At 38.3% G+C, this 21567-nt stretch overlaps 1 long non-coding RNA gene across 1 annotated transcript; it reads left to right on the top strand.

The window, feature by feature from the left end:
- The first annotated feature begins 1660 nt into the window (after nt 1–1660).
- Nucleotides 1661–21567, top strand: LOC136268999 (uncharacterized). Its single transcript, XR_010707185.1, has 3 exons — nt 1661–1917; nt 1970–2094; nt 20989–21567. It is a non-coding gene; the product is annotated as an uncharacterized lncRNA (long non-coding RNA).

The following is a 21567-nucleotide window of genomic DNA, read 5'->3' on the forward strand; positions in this document are numbered from 1 at the left end:
ACCACCTGTGATATTATTACCCGCTCGAAAAAGCTGCCCAAAACAGGGCAAATTTTGGGTATCAGAAATGTATACACCCACTCAGTGATAGCTAGTAAATAGATGAATAATTGGTGCAAATTTTGTTTGCATAGCTGTAGCCGGCACTGGGAATTAAGTTATATATTACACCGGCAATGATTCCTTAAAATCGCCATATCTCCTAACGAAGCTTTGTGCGTCGAAGCCTTGTTTTGTCAAATTCAGCCACAAATCTTGCTGCAAATCTCTGAATATTTTTTAATCTGTCTACGTTGAAAAGGGTGTATGGTCCCAGACAGGTGAAGCAAATTCAATGATAGGGTGGAGCATAGATTTAGCTATACAAGTTACATTTGACGTGAGGAGGACACTGATAAAAGTTTCGGTGCCGAAAGGCATTGACTTGTCTAGCTTTGTTAGTAATGGCAAGGAAGCTCCCCTGTGTTCTTATTATTCACTAGTCACCTACATCACCAAGTAGGGATATGTCAGGGGTGAGGTGATAGTCACAATATGACATCCTCTACCTCATCCTCCACTACCATGAAATTTTCACATATCACAGACTTCATCTTCAAAATTCTGAAGGACATGGTGGGTTTCCCTTATTAGGTAAATGATGGGGTGGAGCCTTACCTGATCAGGAAGTCACTGGTAACAATGATGATGTGACATATTTCATCTCCTACTACAGGTGAACCAGCTGGAGAATCACATGATACCAAAATGCAGGAATCACGTGACAGTGTAGTCACACCCACTGGTGGAATTAATAAAGAGTGGGAAACCATACGCCGACCTGAAGAGGTTGGTAATAGTGAACAATGGAATGAACCATCTAATGAACAGGCTGAAGTAGTTATAAATGCAGAACAGGTTGAACGCCCTTGGTAGAATCATCACCACCACTTGGCAGGGGCATACGCAGGATTTTTGAGAAGGGATTTCCACTATAGAGCTAAGTGACTGTTATATTAGAGTAGTTTATATTGCCTGACAGAGGATTGGGCAGAGTTTGCCTCTCTGCCCACCGTTTGAGTGTTTAATTATTGATTTATATTATTTACTGCAAAAAAAACAAAAAAAAACACTTTATTATTAGAGTATCTCAATCTTTTCACTAAAATCATACTTCTATAAGTGTTGCTATCATGTGAGAAACTATTATTTACCTAAGTAAAGGTTTACAATGTGTCCTGTTCCATGACAGATTCCAGATTCTGGAAACCTGAAGTTTCAATTTCTTAAATCCCCGTACGCCCCTGCAGTTGGGGTGTAGAGGGTAGAATGCAACAGCAGCAGCACTACCGCCAGCAGATCTTCAGTTCCTTTGACTGTACCTTTAGTGCCTAACTGGTAAAACAGACAAAAGCAAAAAAGCAAGCAGCAGCACACAGCAGTCTAAGCAACAACAAGCAAGTAACAGCAAGCAAGCAAACAAGCAACAGCAATATCATATTCCCTAGTTCAACTCACGTGATGATCTAATGCATGCGCGTTACAAAACTCCGAATGTGCTGGATACAGATGTACTCCGGATTTCAAGTCCGTTGTCCGTATACTGAAAAATTCATACAGTAGAGTGGTTTTCCAGTGTCACAAACGGAAATGCAATGTGCGCATGTGCAATAAAAATTCAAACTACTCGTGAATACTTAGGCTTATAAAAGTATCAGTAAAGGGACTCTTCTGTCATATTCGGTTGATTTAATGACTCACCCTTAGATAATTAGTGTCTACTACGGTGTATCTAGAAATATTTGCATCACGTGCAACGTTGCTGGTGAGCATGCGCGAAATTTATTTTTGACAACGGACCGGCAAATTATGGTAGAGCTCAGACATCCAACCGACATCGAGCAGTAATGGAGACTCGCTGGTACAACACACACCCAGGTAACATTTCTATGAACTTTTTATGGGTTTTATATTTATTAAAACTTTACAGCACAAGTGCTGAAGGTCTGTAGGACACCTGATTTGACAACGGACCGAAAAATGACGGTAGAGCTCGAGATCGAGCTTTGGATGGCTCATAGTAATGGGAGACTCGCTGGTACCACACACACCCAGGTAGCATTTCTATGAACTTTTTATGTGTTTATTAAGACTACAGCACAAGTGCTGAAGGTCTGTAGGACACCTGATTTAAAGTGTACCCGCTGTACATGTGTGACCACTCACGAGTAGTGGGTGTAGAGGTTGCAAGTGCCTTGGGTTGTGCTGTAAAGGGGTTGTGTGCAGTGGCTACAATGGGGCCAGTGCCCGTACTGTCAGCTTTCCAGGCCCCATCGTCAGTAAATGTTGTAACTCACGTGATTTACAATATTTACTGACGATGGGGCCTGGTCAATTTCCTTGTCATTTTGCTATAATAGAAAGGTTAGAATTCCATTTAATACTTGCTATCACGTGATCATGAGTTCAAATGTATTTTAAGGATAAAGGCTTGTGTCTACATCCATAGATTATGTGCTATTCTAATTACAAAATCAAGTAAGCAATTACTGTAATGTCTATTAAGTAGTGCTATAAAGTCATTGACAGAGGGAGAATCAACAATAGATTGGGGTAATATAATGAATTCCAGTTATTGATTACTCTGTTACTTAGTCTGGCGCTGCCAACCACTTATACAAGCGCCCCGAAAATAGGGTCTGGTCTGTCTAGAATCAAGGACTTGTGCCACCGTTACCGAAAACTGGTACATCCAATCAAATCGCAGTATTGCCAATTAAATGCATTTTGGCCGCACGACGTGAGTAAATACTGGGGCGAAAGTCACGAAATGAAAGTTGCGTGAGCTCTTTTTGTGTCAGGGTGAATAAACCCAGGGACAATTTTCCATTTACCATTCATGTATAATAGACGCCTTCTCTTGGAAAGTAGAAATATCGTCTCCACAGCCTAAACATCGACCGCCCATAGAAATTAACTGATTGAAACCCTTAAAACATCACCTGTTGGGATTGAATTCTTCGCTGTTTGATGTTTGTTAACACGAGCCACAAGCCCTGAATGCTAGACAGACCAGACCCTATTTTTGATACAAGCGCCTAATAGGGTCAGCGGCGCCAGACTATCTGTTACTATAAAAATTAGATCTTGTATATGTAATTAGTGTGATGCTTGAATAATTTCTTTGTGTGACCTCTTGTTGCAGTAGAAGTGGATGTGGTAAATAAATGATCGTCTATATCATAGTTGCCTCGTTTGAAAATTTGGTACAAGTAGATCAAATCACTCTTTTGTCTACGTTGTTGTAAAGATAGTAGGTTTAGATGTCTTAATCTGTTAAGTTTAATATGAGACTGTACGCATCGTGATTATATCTAGTCAAGGTGATAACATACTACTCTATAACTGAGGTGATTGGATCAATGATAGGAGTAAAGGAGATTGCCGAGGTGATGAATCACTGCACACTACACATTCCTTTTAATGCCCGCTATGGTTTAGCAGATCTTCAATAGTGCAGAGCTGATAGCTAATACAAGTTGCTAGTCAATTAAAAATTTGGTCAAAAATTAATCCATAAGAGCTAGCTATGGAAATCAGGCAAAATTGCATGCTGATCATGTAATAGAGTTCTTTCACCTCCATGGCAACCATAATATCTGCCATATTTATGAACAACTGCAGTGATAGTGGCTTGTTTATGTGTATTAGTCTTGTGCTTTTGGGTTTGTAAGGCGAGCTTGTCAGTGTTTAGTTACAAGCAGGATCAATTAATTGCTGAAGTTGAAAAACTGCTGATAATCCACTCATCGACTAATTTGAAGACGTCTGAGCAATTCCTGAATGCTTTGGGCCAGTCCACATCCAGGTCAGATATTAAAATGCATCTTAATGTATCTCGCCATGTAGATGTTTCTATTTTGATTTGAAGAGCAGAATCTATTCCTGTTTTTTCTTTCTGTAATGATTGATTAATCGCTTGCATTTCGTTGTTGACTATCAACCTTATCATAAAGCATCTTTGATTCCCACATCTGACATAGTGACAATTCTTGGTTGTCACTATCTTGGAATAAACAGCAAGGAAAGCAGTACAAACTTCGGCAGTTTGGCTTCATACAAGCTGATCTCTAGGAATTACACTCTCTATTTGGCAGTACAGTGCTTAATATTCTTGTAACAGGTAGGAGGAGTCATGTGGAAATGATGTTGGATTTGAGGAGACATGCAACAGTATAGGATTAAAAAGATAAATAAATAAAATAACCAACATCTTGACTCATTTGATCTGGTGTTTATGAGAATGTCATCTGTTACTCCTTCAAGGTATTCACGAGATTCATTTGGAGTTGTAGAAACAGCATCACTTTCTTTCTCTAGTAGACAGGTTACAAGGTTCAACTTCCTTCTCTTTCTCTAGTTTTTGCTTTTTGGCCTTCCATTTAGTAGTACCAGATGCATCATATATATACTGCCTTTTTGGTGCATCCATAATGTCACACTACTTTAAAGCCAGCCAAAAGTAAAGGCTTTTATAAGTAAATTAGAAATGGCGTAATTGTGTGGGACTATATGTCATACATTATTAAACTCTTTATGTAGGCATTCATCTATTATGCCCATATAATTTCAGGAATAATAGGTAGTTGAAAGAATTGGGGAATATTCTGGAATAATCGGATGAGTTATTGGAATAATTGTTGCAAAATTATAGGTTTTTCTTGTAGCCTGATGTAAATATCACCACTGAAACAGTGCAAGCATAAAAATGGTTAAAATGACTGAGATACTCTAATAGAGCAGTCACTTACTCTAATAGAGCAGTCAACTTTGAGCCCATAATTGTAATACAGTGGTCACTTATATAAACCACAATTAATATGCTTTTATCTGGCACAATATTAGGTAGATAAGGAATAATTTTGAGAAGATTAAAAAAGAATTGCCAGAAAGATTAATTGGAAGATTTTGGAGCACAATAAAGACTTGAGCCTACAATATGCCTAAATGCCTTAATAAGCCTTAAGCCAAAAATTATAAATTCAACAGTCTCCAGAGCCAAAGCAGAGAGCAGTAGTAGCTTTAACACATTTGCACCACTTGTTGCTCTCTTTCTTGCACTTTACCAATTTATGCCCAAGATTCTGATGCATCTGGAAGAGTTGTCCATAGTGGATGCCAGCCCATGGTATCCATGGACTAGGAAGTTCAGGAATCTGATTCAGTGCCAAGTTCCAGCTCCTTGCTTAGTGTTGGCAGTATGTTCTCCAAGCTCCTATATAGATCTTTAGGTAAATAACCATTTTCTAGCATCATTAACTCTCATTAGGTCGCTGTTCCTATCATATAGTAATATTACGAATCACTCCAACAGCAGCGATGATGATTTACCTGTGTCATTTTCCACAAGAATTAGGTCTTCAAAAGCTTTGCTAACGTCAGGAATACTTTCTAATTATTTCAGGCAGATCTTTTACGTCTATTTCCAGTAGAGTTTTACACACCATTGGATCCATCACTTTGTGAATAGGAAATTTGTGGTTACCATAAGCTATCCAAAGCTCTTCAGGATTAATTAGACCATCCACAGCAATTGCCAATGCATCGGTATTGACTGTACACTTATGCATGCAACTTTTGAAAAGGCAATCCTCCTGTGTACGCAAGAGCAGTAGCTGACACACCAATCAACAGCAGTTGTTGTACTCATTACATTGATCCCTTCTGTTGCTTAAATTTCCTTTTCTTAACTGATTTGTAAACCAGTAACTTGTTGAGCTAGGAATTTAATTAACACAAAGAAAATCTTTCCTTGGAGTCATTCTTCTGGTACCCTTGTCCCTCTGTTTCCTAGCCATATCTTTTAAGCTGTCAGCAACATACACATCCTATGCAACATCAGTCTCCGGGTTGTTGCCAACTGGTCGCAAAAAGACAGTGTCAGCTTATTCTTGAAAGGTTTTTGCTGTTGGACAGTTCAGTGAGTATCTGTACAACTGAAGCACCATCAGACAGTTTGGTATCCACAGCAATTGTGTGTGCTATCTGGACTTTTTCTAATTCAAGGCAATTAAGAAGGTCAGACTTTGTACTCAGTTAAATTTTCCATCAATATAGAGGGATGGTGGAGATGCTTGATTTTCATGAACAAAATATGAATCGAGATCTCCGGGCAAGCTATGTACCCTGTACAATCGAGAAAAAAGGTTTATTAATGTTGTAACTTGAATCTTATGTTTTAAAGGGAGTTTGGCTGGTGTGTGATTAAACAAAGGAAGATCAGTAATAGAGCTTTTCACATTTTATGAGCCTTTCCTCATTATATTTCTTATATTACATGCTCTTTCCAATGATAATCTGTTTCGCTCACAGCAATATTTACTGCATCTCTTGTATCAAGAACTAACCTTTGCTTTGTCCCAAAAATGGGTTCCCATTTCTTCAAAAACACACACCAAAGTTTTGACTTCAACTGAAAATGCAGCCTGTACTCCTCATGATGCATGATTGTGGTGATCACTGTTAGTGTTTCCTTACGATGATTCAAATGTTTTTGCTATCCTTAAAATCTCTGGACCTGCAACCATCCAGCATCTCAGGATTTGTCATCAGTCCAATAGCTCCACCTGCAGAATCTTTAACATTGGTAATATTTTGTTCATCTGATCAATTGCCATAGCTGAGAATTTATTGTTTGTTTTGTGAACAACAAACTTTCCAGTAGAGAATTCAGGTAGTATTGATGGATGCTTTTCTGAAAACAAGCTCATATCTCTGATGTGCACAGGTAGCCACTGGCATAGTGTATGTGATCTAGCAGTGTGCTAGGCCAGGCTCACTGGATCTCCATTAAAATAATGTTTCTGTTTAAACATTTTCATGGTCATGCTCACATGCCTTTGTGAGTGCGCCACCCAAAATCATCCCTGAATGAAAGCAATACATCTTGACCTTGTGATGTTTCCCTGAAATTTGGTAGCACAGAAAGTGATCTTGATTTTAATCTGGATGTGTGAATCCATCCATCATCAAACAGTTCCAAACATGTTTTGAATAATTGACCTAAATCAGACAGCTTAATAACTGGTGCAACAATTGCTTTATAATAGTCTTCCATGTAAGCCACTAACTCTGCAAATAAACATTTATGATATTTTGCTTCTAAAGTAACCATGTCACCAGGAGCCAGTTTGTAGAGCAGTATCATTAAGTTCAACTGCACATTCCCTATAACTTTTTTATCATTGTTATAGGTGGAGGCATTAGGAATCCTGTAGAACCAGCTAGCTCTTCACAAAAACATACAGCTTCCTTGAGTTAAATCTTATCGTGGCTCAACTCCATGTGTATGCATCCCAGGTAATTTCTTTTCTTTTTAGTTAGTCGATCAAAACATAAATAACAAATTTTATCCCAGCATGCTTATAGTGTTTTGTCATATCATCGTGGATTCAATGCCATCACCATCATCAAGCCTTTCCGAATGTCAACTTCCAGTGGTGTATGTCCTAAGGACTTAAACTGGATCAAATGCTCAGCTAGTAATCCACTTTCACATATTGATTGCTTGTAAGGCTTCCTTTGTGTTGAGAGCACAGAGTTTCCAGTCAGTAATGCAAGGTGCCGGTGGTCTCTTTGGAGTATAGGTAAGATGACATCTACCAGTTTACGCTTTTTCTCCATAAAACCAGTATACTCCCATCAAGAGATCAAATAATACACTAATAGTTTGGCATGGAGTACATAACATTGATATTTTTAGCATAAGTACAGATTTCCTATAAGTTTCTGCATTTAGATGATGTTAGTGTGGCAAAGCTGTGGAGAACGATCAGTGTCACTTGCACATTTAACCTTTGAGCAATTCATTAACACATCATCAATTACTCTGAACTCCACATAGTCCGTAAGAAGCAATATGTTAATGATGGCAAAGCAAAAACTGGTAAGCATATGGTCGCTTGTTACAAAGTGAAATTTACAAGGATGATATAGTCGAGTGTTCCTTTAAATTCAACTTTTTCATATTTATTAAACAGTTGTGCACCACTAAATAACTTAACTTCTTTGCTCTGTGGATAAGTAGCCACAGACCACTGATGCCTTTGAAACACATATTCCACATAAGTTGAGACTTTGTAAACTTGTACAAATTTCTTGTACTACGTCCAATGATTGCAAACAGATAGAGCAATTCCTCAAGTTCAGTCTCTGAAGAACAGGACAAACTACTGCTATTACACCCCATTCACACTATCCTGGGTTAGCCAAAGTGTTTTCAACTCAAGTTATTGAACTCGGGTTGGCACTTGTTCACACTACTACATCTGACACGAGCTCGATAGTGCAAGTGCTAAATAACAATTAGCTAAAACAAGTGCACAAGCTTTTGATTATTTAGGCACTTAATAACAAGACACTAGAATTGTAGCGAGGAAATGTAGAACCAGCTGAAATCAGTTGTACAATGTTATAGGTGCCATGTTTAAGCTATTGAGTGCTCCTTTCGCCAGGAATATAACACATTGTTTGAGCGTAACCATCACAAAGTCTACTAAAACTACGGTACATTGTAGCCACTTTGAAGAACGGCTTTAGACAGCTAGAGCATAAAATAATCTCGCTGTGTAGCCAACAGAAGCAAGTTATATTGTTAACCTGAGTTGGCCAGCTCGGAATGCATTTACACTGTACGCTATCCCGTGCCAGCCCACCTCTCCTTGTCATGCTGTGCTGGATCCGGTTCAGCACAGCTTGATTGATTCACACTGCAACTTGCTTCGAGCCATGCCATGCTCTACCCAGGTTAGAGGATAGTGTGAATGGGGTGTTAGTTTCAAATGACCAGAACATCAAAATCTGTAATGACTTGCAGCTGTAATTAGACATTGTAATTCATCAAATTTGAAATAGTGTCCATGGTACGTTTTATAACACTTACTGAAGTTCTGCTACATGGACAATCAGTTACTAGAGCATCAATGTCCAATCCATAAATGCAGAGGTCTTTGCTTAGCTTTATCTGGGGTGTGGTCAGCTGAAAGTTACTGTCATAATCAAACTATACAATTGAAGTTTTCTGTTCCATACTGACTCCAGTAATTGATAAGACTTTTGCAGCTTAGTGTTGAAGTAGCACTAATAACTGTGAAAATGTGCAGTGGTAATTGGCCAATGTTACCAAAGTTTTCACCACTGCAACTAACGATACATACAAATGTTCTCTGCTGCTGATACAATGGTTTTGATATCCAATGATGTGGTTGGTAATTCCGGTGGTATACTCTTGTAAGCCATAAATCTGGTGGTACAAGCTTGCATATCTCTGATGTGCACAGGTAGCCACTGGCATAGTGTATGTGATCTAGCAGTGTGCTAGGCCAGGTCTACTGCAAGTGGCTGGTCCACTGTAATTACTGGAAGGTTGAACTGCAGCTTGAATAATGGTCATTGCTTGATCACAGCTATTGAGTGTGCACTGTCTACTAAGTCCATTAACTGCAGGGGTTGGGAGTGCCTACTTCTGCAAAGTTTGCATGATATGCAGACCAAGATATCCAATCTGTACTACTATCTTTATAAATCATTTTCATGACACTTTTGCTTTAGCTTCAGTTGTTACAGGACCATCAACAGCAGGTGCTGTGAACTCTTTGGAATGAATTGAATAGAGGCTGGTGTTGTATTAGTGTGTTTCAATGGCAAATTGACAATGAAACGAGAGACCAAGATGAAACTTGAGCTAAATCTTTAATAACTGACACACTTTGAATGCTTACTTCAAAACTATGATATGGATGCTGGATCAATGAAATTCCTGTCCAAAGTTTTTGTTGTGGTAGAGATTGGGTTGTAGTCCAGGTTATCAACTGCTGCTGTTGTAAATAGTGCAGAGCACATGTTAGTTGGGCACACAACATTATCTTTGACAAACTATTCACATGCAGACGCAATTATTTATGTCAGCTGTCAACCTTAAAAGTACTAACCATCATAAAGCATGTCAAGTAGGTTTCTGCTGCATGCTACAGAATGGACCTTTAGTCCACCGTAGACTGGAATAGATACTATATACGTACTCATGCTTGTGGGTGACATTAACCTTTGAAGAGGTGTCTGAATGTCGCATCTGCGGCTGTATGATGCTATTAAACATTATGAATTGAGAAATTGACTGGGAAAGAATTACCTCATTATCATGGTCATGCTTACAAGCCTTTTTGAGTGTGCCACCCAAATTGTCCTCAAATGAAAGCAATACATCTCAACCTTGTGGTGTTTCCCTGAAATTTGACAGCACAGAAAGTAATTGTGATTTTAATCTGGATGTGTGAATGCATCTATCATCTAACTGTTCCGAACATGTTTTGTATAATTGACCTAAATCAGACAGCTTAAAAACTGGTGCAACACTTGTTTCTTTATAAAAGTCTTCCATGTAAGCCACTAACTCTGCAAATACCATACTTTATTGTGGCAATCACCACTATGTATAGTTGAGTTACTAGATGCTGATCTTGTTCTATTATATGTAATATGCTGCTAAACATTTCTTATGATATTTTGCTTCTAAAGCAATCATGTCACCAGGAGCCAGTATGTAGAGTAGTATCATTAAGTTCAACTGCACATACCAATGTTATAGGCGAAGGCCTGCAGAACCAGCTGGTTCTTCACAAAAGGATACAGCTTCCTTGAGTTCAGTCTTATTGTGGCTCGACTGCATGTGTATGCATCAGCCCAGGTAATTTCTTTTCTTGGACCAACTTTTTAGTTAGTCAATCGAAATATAAATATGCCAGCATGCTTACAGTGTTTCATCATATCATCGTAGGTTCAATGCCATCTCCATCATCATACCTTTCTGAATGTCAATATCCAATGGCGTATGTCCTAAGGACTTAATCTGGATCAAACACTCAGCTGTAATAATTGACTTTCATGTATTAACTGCAATAATCTTGCTGAACACTTTAAGGCTTCCTTTGTGTCCAATTCACAGAGCTTACAGTCAGTAATGCAAGGTGCCGGTGGTCTCTTTGGAGTATAGGAACATTTACTAGTTTATGCTTTTTCTCCATAAAACCAGTATACTCCCATCAAGAGATCAAATAATACACTAATAGTTTGGCATGGAGTACATAAACATTGTTATTTTTAGCATAAATACAGATTTCCTATAAGTTGCTGCGTTTAGATGATGTTAGCGTAGCAAAGTTGTGCAGTGTCACACATTCAACCTTTGAGCAATTCATTAACACGTCATCAATTACTCTGAACTCCACACATTAACTAGAGTATGTAGGTTCTGGCCATGATCAAGTGAGCACTAAATTTGTCAAACTCAGTGACTTTGGTATATTGAACATGAAATATTTAGCAGTAATGAGTGATTGTTGTCAGTATATATGGCAAAAGGACAATGTATATGGTGAAGTGCAGAAGATATCATTCTGTTGTGAACAAGCTGAACTCCATGCATATTTCTAAATTATATAATCTTAGTTGTGCCACTAATTTTGATCTTTCTAACTGACACACTTCATTCTGGTCATTTGGAACAGCTAGCTGTTGCTTGTCCTAATCTTCAAAGATTTAACTTGCAGAAAAGCGATGGAATGTCTACTAGGCTTAAAGGCTATTGCTAGCCACTGCGACAACCTACAGAGACTAAGCTTACTTTATACACCTGTTTCAAAGGTAGAGGATCTTTTCTGGGAAATATTTTGAGTTGACCCACTTCCACTTAGCACCAAATATCAGAGGGATTCAATGTGGATTCATAATGAAGATACATCGATATTATGCCATTTTTCATCACTAAATTATTTTTTGCGATCTTCCTTGGTACCTGCAATCTGCTCTATATCAATACATTTTACATACCACGATTTCAGCTCATGGTGGACTGGTACATGTATAGGTATGGATGTACAGGTGATGGAATAATATCTCTTATGAGGAACTGTCCCAAACTTATAACGCTACATTTGTGCGGTCATCAACTGGATAGGAGGACCATGGAAAGCTTTAATGCCACATTAAAGAAAACCTTCTCTATAGAAAATTAATTACTGTATGGTAAGCAATGGATATGCGACTCAAGTATTATATGAACAACACACTGATCTGATACCACTTTTGGACTATTGCATAGTAGTGTATGACGTTTGTTTCACACATTCAAGACATGGATATCTAGGTGAAAAGTTTAAGAGTATTTTAGTGGATGTGCTGTACTGTGAAGGTAGCAGTAGCACCAGTAGAAACAGTGGTAGACCACTGGATGGGAGACACGCAACTAAGCCAAATAAGGCAACTGCAGGATCATCATCATAATGAGCCCATGGTTTAACAATCAAACTTGGTGGCCTAATTTCTAATTCATTCCAATAGAGCAATTCCTCAAGTTCAGTCTGTGAAGAACAGGCTGCTATCAATTTCAAATGACTGGGCTCCAGGACAAGACAATCAGAACATCAAAATCTTTAATAGACTTGCAGCTGTAATTAAGACATTGTAATGTGCATCAAGTTTGAAATAGTGTCCATGGTACGTTTTATAACACTTACTGAAGTTCCACTACATGAACAATCAGTCACTAGAGCATCAATATCCAATCCATAAATGCAAAGGTCTTTGCTTAGCTTTATCCGTGGTGTGGTCAGCTGAAAGTTACTTAGCTGTATTGAATGGAAACTGTATAAATTCTAAAAGTAGTAGGTACATGGTCTTGATATTATCAATGTACTTTGATAGGTGAATTCCATTTGACTATACAATTGAAGTTTTCTGTTCCATACTGACTCCAGTAATTGATGAGACTTTCACAGCTTAGTGTTGAAGTAGCACTAATAACTGTGAAAATGTGCAGTGGTAATTGGCCAATGTTACCAAAGTTTTCACTATTGCAACCAATGTTATTCATTATACATGTAAATATATCAATATTCTCTGCTGCTGATACAATGGCTTTGACTTGATAAATATCCAATGATGTGGTTGGGAATTGCTGGTGGTATACTCTTGTAAGCCGTAAATCTTGTAGTAAATTCGTATGATTAGTGGTGCAACTTGCAGCTAGGCAAAGCGATTTTTTTCCGTCATTTGTCCACATAGTTTTAGCATCTCACACACTGCATTTTTTCTGAAAGTTACAAAAAAAGTTTCTCCACATGCTCTTGAATAATGCACTTCAGTCTCCTTGACCCAACACCCCTGTCATAATTTACACAATCTTTACCTGTAGCCAAATTGGCCTGCTAGAGCCATGCAGTGTCTAGTCTCCTTTGAGGACTTGTTCTGAGGGACACCACTAAGCCTTTATATATATTTAAAATATTTTTTCACTTTAAAGTAATCTCCCAGTCAAAGAAAAGCTCATTGGACCCGGATCAATCATAATTTCAGATGATGTAGTCATAATTTCAGATGATGTAGTATACGTGCCCAAAAAATCTGAGCCATATGTACAAGCAAAGCAAAACTTGAATCCACAAGCCTCCCATTTTTTGTGTCAGCGCTCAGCAGTGTTTATTTTTCATGCAGTGTTTTTTTTTGTTGCAATGCTTATAAGGTTGCATCATAAGGTATGTGTTGTTGGTACCGAGGTACCTTTGATCCTTTGTTTGATCTAGCTTAGCTGGTTAGACACTCAATGATTCTAGCTATATCTTAATCATATAGCAGCTCTATATGTATCATGTCAGTCAGAACTGACCTTGCACATATAATATAGTTCATCTTTGTCATTCCCCAGTACACTGCTAACAAGAATGCATGCACCTCACACTGTCAGTTGATTCTTGAAATATTGCATGCTGTTGGCCTTAAGCTTACACTATCAGAGAACTGGTAGCTATGCCATACACTGCTAGTTTGTTTTCAACAATTCCAACATGAGCACCACTGCACCCATGAAGTTTTCCTGCATGTGCCATGAGATAACATGTCAGTAATTAACATGAAATTTCTGCTTTCATGTGTAGCTATTTTATGGGGATGTTGAAACATCCATGAATAACTTGCCATGGCACATTCATGGGGATTTGTTGCAGCTAGTGTTCATGTATTTCATGGTATGGTTCTATGGTAGTGAATTGGTTGAATATCTCAGTAGTTATACAAGCGTTTTCTATGAGTATCCTACTGAGTCTAGTATATAAACTACTGAAGTAGTATACTTCGACAAAATGGTGCAAACAAGAAACCCAGCCATCAGCGATGCCAAGCCGGAGAACGTCACTGGAAAAAGTGAAATATCTCACTGGAAAATGGATAGTGAAATTCACTAAAATTAGTGAAATCAAACTTGGTGACCGTCACTGGAAATTTATCCCCCACATATCTCATGATATTTATTTTGCTTTTTGGTGAAATTCGCTGCCTTACATCAGTGAAATCCCCATAACTATTAAAACATGTTACAATCTTACGTACATGTCATACAAGTATAATTATATAAAATAAGTCAGTATTCTTCAATAGCCTTGCAACACTTTAAACACGTCTTGTGTCTTTGTTCTATGCAGGTGACATCAACTGTTAGATTCTGCGGCAAAATCATAATACAGTACACACTATCATAATATTGCACTTATGTACATATACTTTCAGCTGAATAAAACGGGAGGACTGCTAGCTGTTGTTTCACTTGTGGCATGTGATAAAACCAAAGCTCCGTGTTAAATCCTTTCTTATTGCCACATCTTAGGGTTGGGTATATGTGGGGATTTGACCTAACAATTTATCACCAGGTTGGGGAATTTGACAGCTAGGTCACATCCCCACTATGTCCCTGGGAAGTGGGGCTTAACATTGACAGGTGCATTACAATAACCTTTGAGAGAAGTAACAAGTGTAGACCGCCAGCCAGTGGCACTGCTCAGACAAAATGTCCTTGAAAATGTTCCTGGCCCTGGTAGCCTGTTTTGTTAAAACAGCGACCACTTTAACATGGGGAAAAAACATCTTAGCCAACAACCTCACCAGTGACTAAAACTCAGAGCCAGCTGTTGTTAACGAATTAATTGTCGAATTGGTCATCTATTTCTAGGTTCATTAATTAGAAGACAGCTGATGTTGAGTGATTGTACAAGGGTATGTAACGTAATTGTGTCTTTAAACATGCAGTAGCAGAGGCGTAGCTACAAACTTGGCAGGTGAGGCAATTGCCTCACCAAATATTGCACTTTCAAGCATTATATAATTTGTGCAGTAGGACCTCCATTATCCAAACACCTGTGTGCCAGTTCAATCATAAAAGTGCTCAGATAAGTGAATTTGTTTGGATAAATGAAGCCCCATTCAGTTGTATACAAAATTCTATTCAACTACTCTAATAGAACATACACTTTATATAGAACATACACTTTATGTACCACTCTGCGTGGGAAGTTCAAAGGCACCGCCAGTGCCATAATTTGTATATTGCACTGCTGCAGACCGCAGCGAGTGCATTATAACTTGTAACGCACTGGTTGCGGTTTTGTAGACCACAACGAGTGCATTATAAGTTATAATGCACCGACCGCAGTGCAATATACAGATATTGCACTGGCTGCGGTTTTGTGCAGCATAGCACAAGTGCCGGTGGCGATGACCACTACGACACCTCACCTAATAGGTGGAAAGACACTTCACAGATCACTCGAATTCTTTTATAGCCTGACATGTAAAGGTCGATTGTGGGCCATAACGTCACCAATACGTATAATGTTTACAAGCAGCCAATGGCGATCGAAAAAGCCAACATGGGTGGCCACAACTCTAGTCTACATATATATAAACGTACTTATACACCTTACTAGTCTGGTGCCATCTTAGCCCAGATTAAACTGTAGTCCACTTCGACAATGACTCAATAAAACAAATATATTCTAAATAATACTAACCTTTACGTTCGATTGTGGTTACCAGTTTTGTCATGCCACCAGATTCGAGTTTAGCCAGTGTGAATAGTAAGAATTAAACTAGTATCGTTTAGTAGTTAGGTTTTGTTTACTTAAACCGTCTACTTAGCTGCTTTTTTTCGCTCGAGAGAATCACTATGGCGATTAGTCTGGCGCTTAGTCTATATGGCGATTGGGTGATCACGCTGGCATGCTGAGCACTACATGATGAGAGTCAAACAGCGAATGCAGGTTAGTGATATAACGCATAGGGGTCATTCCATGCACAATCACCAAAGAATTGTAATGACCCCCCTCGGATTTTGATGAAATTTGGTGTGTATGTAGTACTTATGGTACTTATTCACCATACCAATTTTTAGCCCCCTGCACCACATGGTTTCTGATTTATGACCACAAAAATTTTGAATATTTTATGAAAAGTTGGTACGACTTGCATTACAAAATCAACTGTAGCTCACCACTGTATTAATATTTTGAAATAAAATTTTCGGTGAATAAAGATAATTAATTGATCAATTTAAAAATCCATAAATTATGGGATAGCAGCTTAATTAAACTTTTCAAAAGTTGCATAAGAAACTTTGATCCTACATATTTCAAAAAGTGCTGCTTCAAATTCTTTGAATTTTTTACTGAATGATTATTGTGTCATGGTCTATTGTTGATAAAATTTTTGTGGTGGGGTCACAATGGGTTCAGGAGATATAATTAAAAATGTTGTAGCTTATAGTGAAGTATTGTAGTCTATTATTGCTTTAAGGGAGTGTACACCAGTATTAACCATTCCTAATAAGGTCATTTCAGATCTGTCTTACATAATGAAGATTTTGAAATGCAGTGTAACCTGTATTAGTGACCACCTGTATTGAAAAACCATCCTTAGTTTACGAAAGTTTAATGCATATTAATAGTCTTCGGTTAACAACCAGACACATCCTCTAATTATGAAATCAAGACCATTTGAACTCTCTATGGAATTACAAGATAGGTGCTATTATTTAGCAGCATGCACAGAATTATAGCAGATAACATTGGACAACTTATAATGCTGATTTGTACATACACAGAGGACACTTTAATTCACTTCAAGTTAAATGTGTGCATAAGCAACTTGTGAAACAGGCATGTAGCTAGTACTATTTTATAACTGTGATGATATAGTGTGAAGCAATTTTGTAGCAAGAGTCATTTCTTTCTTTGTCAAAGAGTACACACGACCACTTCTCGTCCTTGGGTCTACAAGAGTTAGAATATGATCCATTGGTATAGTGTGGATATTCTGTGGCTCTGGGTACTTGAATGAGTTTGATGGACCATGTGGATGCAGAAACGTCAGTTGTACTTTGTTTGTATCACAGCAAACTTTAAGCACACAAGCGAACCACCAATTCCCTTCATGTAAACATGTGACAAATCCAGCAATTGATTCAGGTGGAATTTCATTCTTTCCTAGAGCCACTCTCTCTTTCCTGGAAGTATGAGATGAAGAGTAAAACTTTACTTCCACTGTACTGTCTGAAACTGGCACAAAACAGTGTAGTTTTCTTGTACCAGGAATTGTCCGTGACAATTGAAAGCGACCTTCCAAACTACTCAATTCTTTCCTGTAATCTTCATTGCTACAATAACCAAAGTGAGCAGCAGAAATGTTGCTACATGCCCAATCAAACAACTGACGTGCTGTCATGAGCTGATCATTGTATGGCCTTTGTAAGCTGGCACGAGCAGCAAGTCGTTTGACTGTTCCACCTAGACCATCACATGCTCCTTTTCCATGTGAAGTGGCTGAAAAATGCCATTCAGCTTCAACTCCAAAATCATCTTTGTGGTGACATAAGTTTAGGAAATTCTTCCTATTTTTGTACTGTGGTGCAGCACCATCAGAGAAATAGATAATTTTACAAGGGTGCAATCTTGCCGGCAGGAACTGTTTCAGAAAGGTGATGAAAGATCTTTGGAATAGGTGGACAGCAACAGTATCATGGTGGAGACAGTCAGAAATCACCACATAACTCAAGTGGTGTAGTTCTTCAGAATCCAGGTAGTAGGCGACAAAGGGATGTAGGGTTGCTGAGGAATTGTTCCAATGAAACCCTTGGGCAGCATCTTGTAAAATAAAAGAATAATTCTCTGAAAAATCTACAGTGACTAGGAACTTTCCCATCTTCAAAGTTGTCTTACAGTTTGCATAGAATGATGCCTGTTCTGAGGCAATAAATGAATGGGGACGCAAGAGCTCTATCTTCTTACAAAAGGTATCAGCAAATTCCTCAATAGGGGAACAAAACGTCTCTAGTGTAGATCGATCGGTGGACACCCACTGCTTATAAACAATCTGTTCAACATCGATCTCATCAAAGTGATTAAGTAGGTCTTCCTTCAAAATTTCAATCTTGGGACAGGCATCACATTCTCCTAAATAGCACCTAGGATGTGGGGGGTTACACATTGTCTTCCCCAAACAGTGGTGATACGTTGGTAGCTCAGGTATCTGCATCTCCTGGACCAATGACATCAACTTCACATTCTGATGTATTGTACACACACAAACTGAGTGAGTACCACTTGCTCCTGCTAATACACAATGTTTTGGTCTCAGCTCAGCAAACTTTGAAAACCCAATTTTGTAATTTGGGAATTTCTCTTTGAACTCACGGTACACCTGTTTTAAATCACTCAGGACCAGTCGCTTTTGAAAATGCTCACGTTTTCCCTCCTTCTTCACTGACACGAAATCCTTCTTTCCAGGCATAACACGACTAATCTCATCAGATTCATAGAAATTGCAAACAGTGGTAAATGTTTCTGGTGAAAGTGAAGGTCTGCGTGATGGACCAGGAAGAGAAAGAATGCCTCGTTCCTCTACCAGCTTCTTTGATTGTCGTGCTAAATACTCCGAGACACCAAACTCTTGCTGTATTTTTTTCACTGTCCAACTCTTTGGTAAAACTGTTAGTACTTGAACTTGCTCACTTCTTCTATTTGTTTCCCATAACTTCTCCTTTAGTTGTTGGATCATCTCAGTTCCATCATCCATAGGTGCCATTGGGATAACTGTTCGCTGCAAGGCTTCAGTAATCTTCTTAACCTTCTGTCCACAGTAAACCTTTGAACGGCTTTTACACTGAGAAAATGGCGTCTCACCAATCTCTGCTAGACATACATTAAGCGAAGATACTGCTTCTGAACTATGAAAGAACAGAGAATCAGATTGTGTTGCTTGTGAGCTAGAAGGATTAAGCTCAGAAGCAGCAGACTCAGTGACATCTAGCCAAGGTGACTCCTTACTTAGTTTCTTTCTGCATGTGTCACAAATCTTCATATCAATAGTAATATTTGGAGCTCTTTCACACATCCAGGCTGAAACAGGTCTGAGATTCTTCTTACGGCTACTCCAAGTATGGCCTGGTATATCAAATGGATTGCAACAGGACTGAGCCATGGAGACAATAGGAGTAGTCACTGCACACTTCCAATATCTAGTTAGCAACTGAATATGTTATACCTGGTAGAAAGTTGTTTGCTCACTGAAGAATCTTTGCAATGCATGTCATTGCAATTTGAACAATGTCTTGTATGACTGGAATTTTATTAGCCAGCTACAAGTATGCAATTAAGGTCTGAGTATGTCCATCTATACAAACTGGGTCCATGAGAACACTGTAGAGTTAAACTTTATTAACTAAGGTGGTTTTCAATACAGGTGGTCACTAATACAGGTTACACTGCATTTCAAAATCTTCATTATGTAAGTCAGATCTGAAATGACCTTATTAGGAATGGTTAATACTGGTGTACACTCCCTTATAGCAATAATAGATTACAATACTTCACTATAAGCTACAACATTTTTAATTATATCTCCTGAACCCATTGTGACCCCACCACAAAAATTTTATCAACAATAGACCATGCTATCCCATAATTTATGGATTTTTAAATTGATCAATTAATTATCTTTATTCACCGAAAATTTTATTTCAAAATATTAATACAGTGGTGAGCTACAGTTGATTTTGTAATGCAAGTCGTACCAACTTTTCATAAAATATTCAAAATTTTTGTGGTCATAAATCAGAAACCATGTGGTGCAGGGGGCTAAAAATTGGTATGGTGAATAAGTACCATAAGTACTACATACACACCAAATTTCATCAAAATCCGAGGGGGGTCATTACAATTCTTTGGTGATTGTGCATGGAATGACCCATAGCGTACTAGCTTTCAATATCTCAGGTGGCTGCAGGGGGAACGTCATCGCAACGTCCGGCTTGGTTACCCACAATCGATGTTAGAAACCTGGCCTTTATAAGTGTTACAGCTGTCTTGTGAGACTCTCCCCACCTATTAGGTGAGTGGTACATAACGGTTATACAACGTGCACTCGTGCTCTGCCTGTATAAACGCACTTGCCTTCGGGCCTAACGGCCCTCAGGCTCGTGCGTTTATATCAGGCAGAGCACTCGTGGCCGTTGTATAACTATATAATATAGAACATTCACCTAATGGTGAAATATTCTAATAGAGCAGTCACTTATATACTGTTTGTATAATTGTAATTGAGATTCGGATAATTGAGGTCCTACTGTAATGATTATTGTTTACCCAAGTTAAGTTTCTGGAATAAGTTTGCAAATTGCATATCCTATCCCAAGTCAACCCATGCCAGCCAACCTGGATTTCTCTCATGGTATTGCATACTGTAATGTATTTTGAACCATTCAGTGCAGTACCTGAGTTAGAAGAACAGGGCATCTTGTATTGTTGATAGATGGATTCATGCTAGCATAGTGTACAATACTACATTATGAGAAGCAATACCCAAAAGTATGTGTGCATGTGCATGCAGGCATGTGCTACCTGTAATTATTTTGTTATGAGAGCTTGAGGCTGTCATGTACGTAAAATGCACAATGGTTAGATAGTTACCTTATGCTTATAGTTTAGTGAGTTGGTATATAGTTTGTGTTGCATGATGTGCATGCGGTCAGTGTGTGTGTGTGTACTCAAATAGATATTATGTAATGCATACATTTATAATAGTATGATCACATTGTGCATGTGTGTGTGCTGAGCATGTTTGTTTCCCCATTAGGCATACAATAGTAGTGTGTCATGATGGACTTCTGATATGGCAAGAATTCAGAATGATTGACGATATGTTATGCCAAGAAACAAGACCACTACTGCACCCACGAGCTATACTACTACCTGTGGACTTTTAATACAAAACTAAACCCCCTGTATGTATATTCCAAAGTGCCAGAGTATTTGTGTCGTGTCAAAAAACGTAACAGTATTAGTGAGTGTTACATTGTACTTTGGTGCAAATTTAGCTGGTAAGAGCTCTGTAGTCAGTAAAACAGAGAGCAAAGTTGAGTTCTACATAGCAAACATTTGTCTGCCATCTTTGCTTGTTGTAAACAGTAGTTCATACACAAGATTTACATGTAATGTAAGTCTGTCTGTGTGTCAATTACATGTTGTGTACATACATATCTGATACTATTTACAGACTACCTGTAGATAACACAATTTTTCTGTAATGGTACGTATACAAACAACTATTAGAGCATGCTGCTAATATGTCTTAAATGACAGAAAAAATAAGATTATCACCAATGAAATTGCTTCATTATTAATTAAGATTGTTGCCCATGACTAGCTTACATTT

Source organism: Dysidea avara, chromosome 10 (genome assembly GCF_963678975.1).
Source record: "Dysidea avara chromosome 10, odDysAvar1.4, whole genome shotgun sequence".
In the NCBI taxonomy this organism is placed as follows: Eukaryota; Metazoa; Porifera; class Demospongiae; order Dictyoceratida; family Dysideidae; genus Dysidea; species Dysidea avara.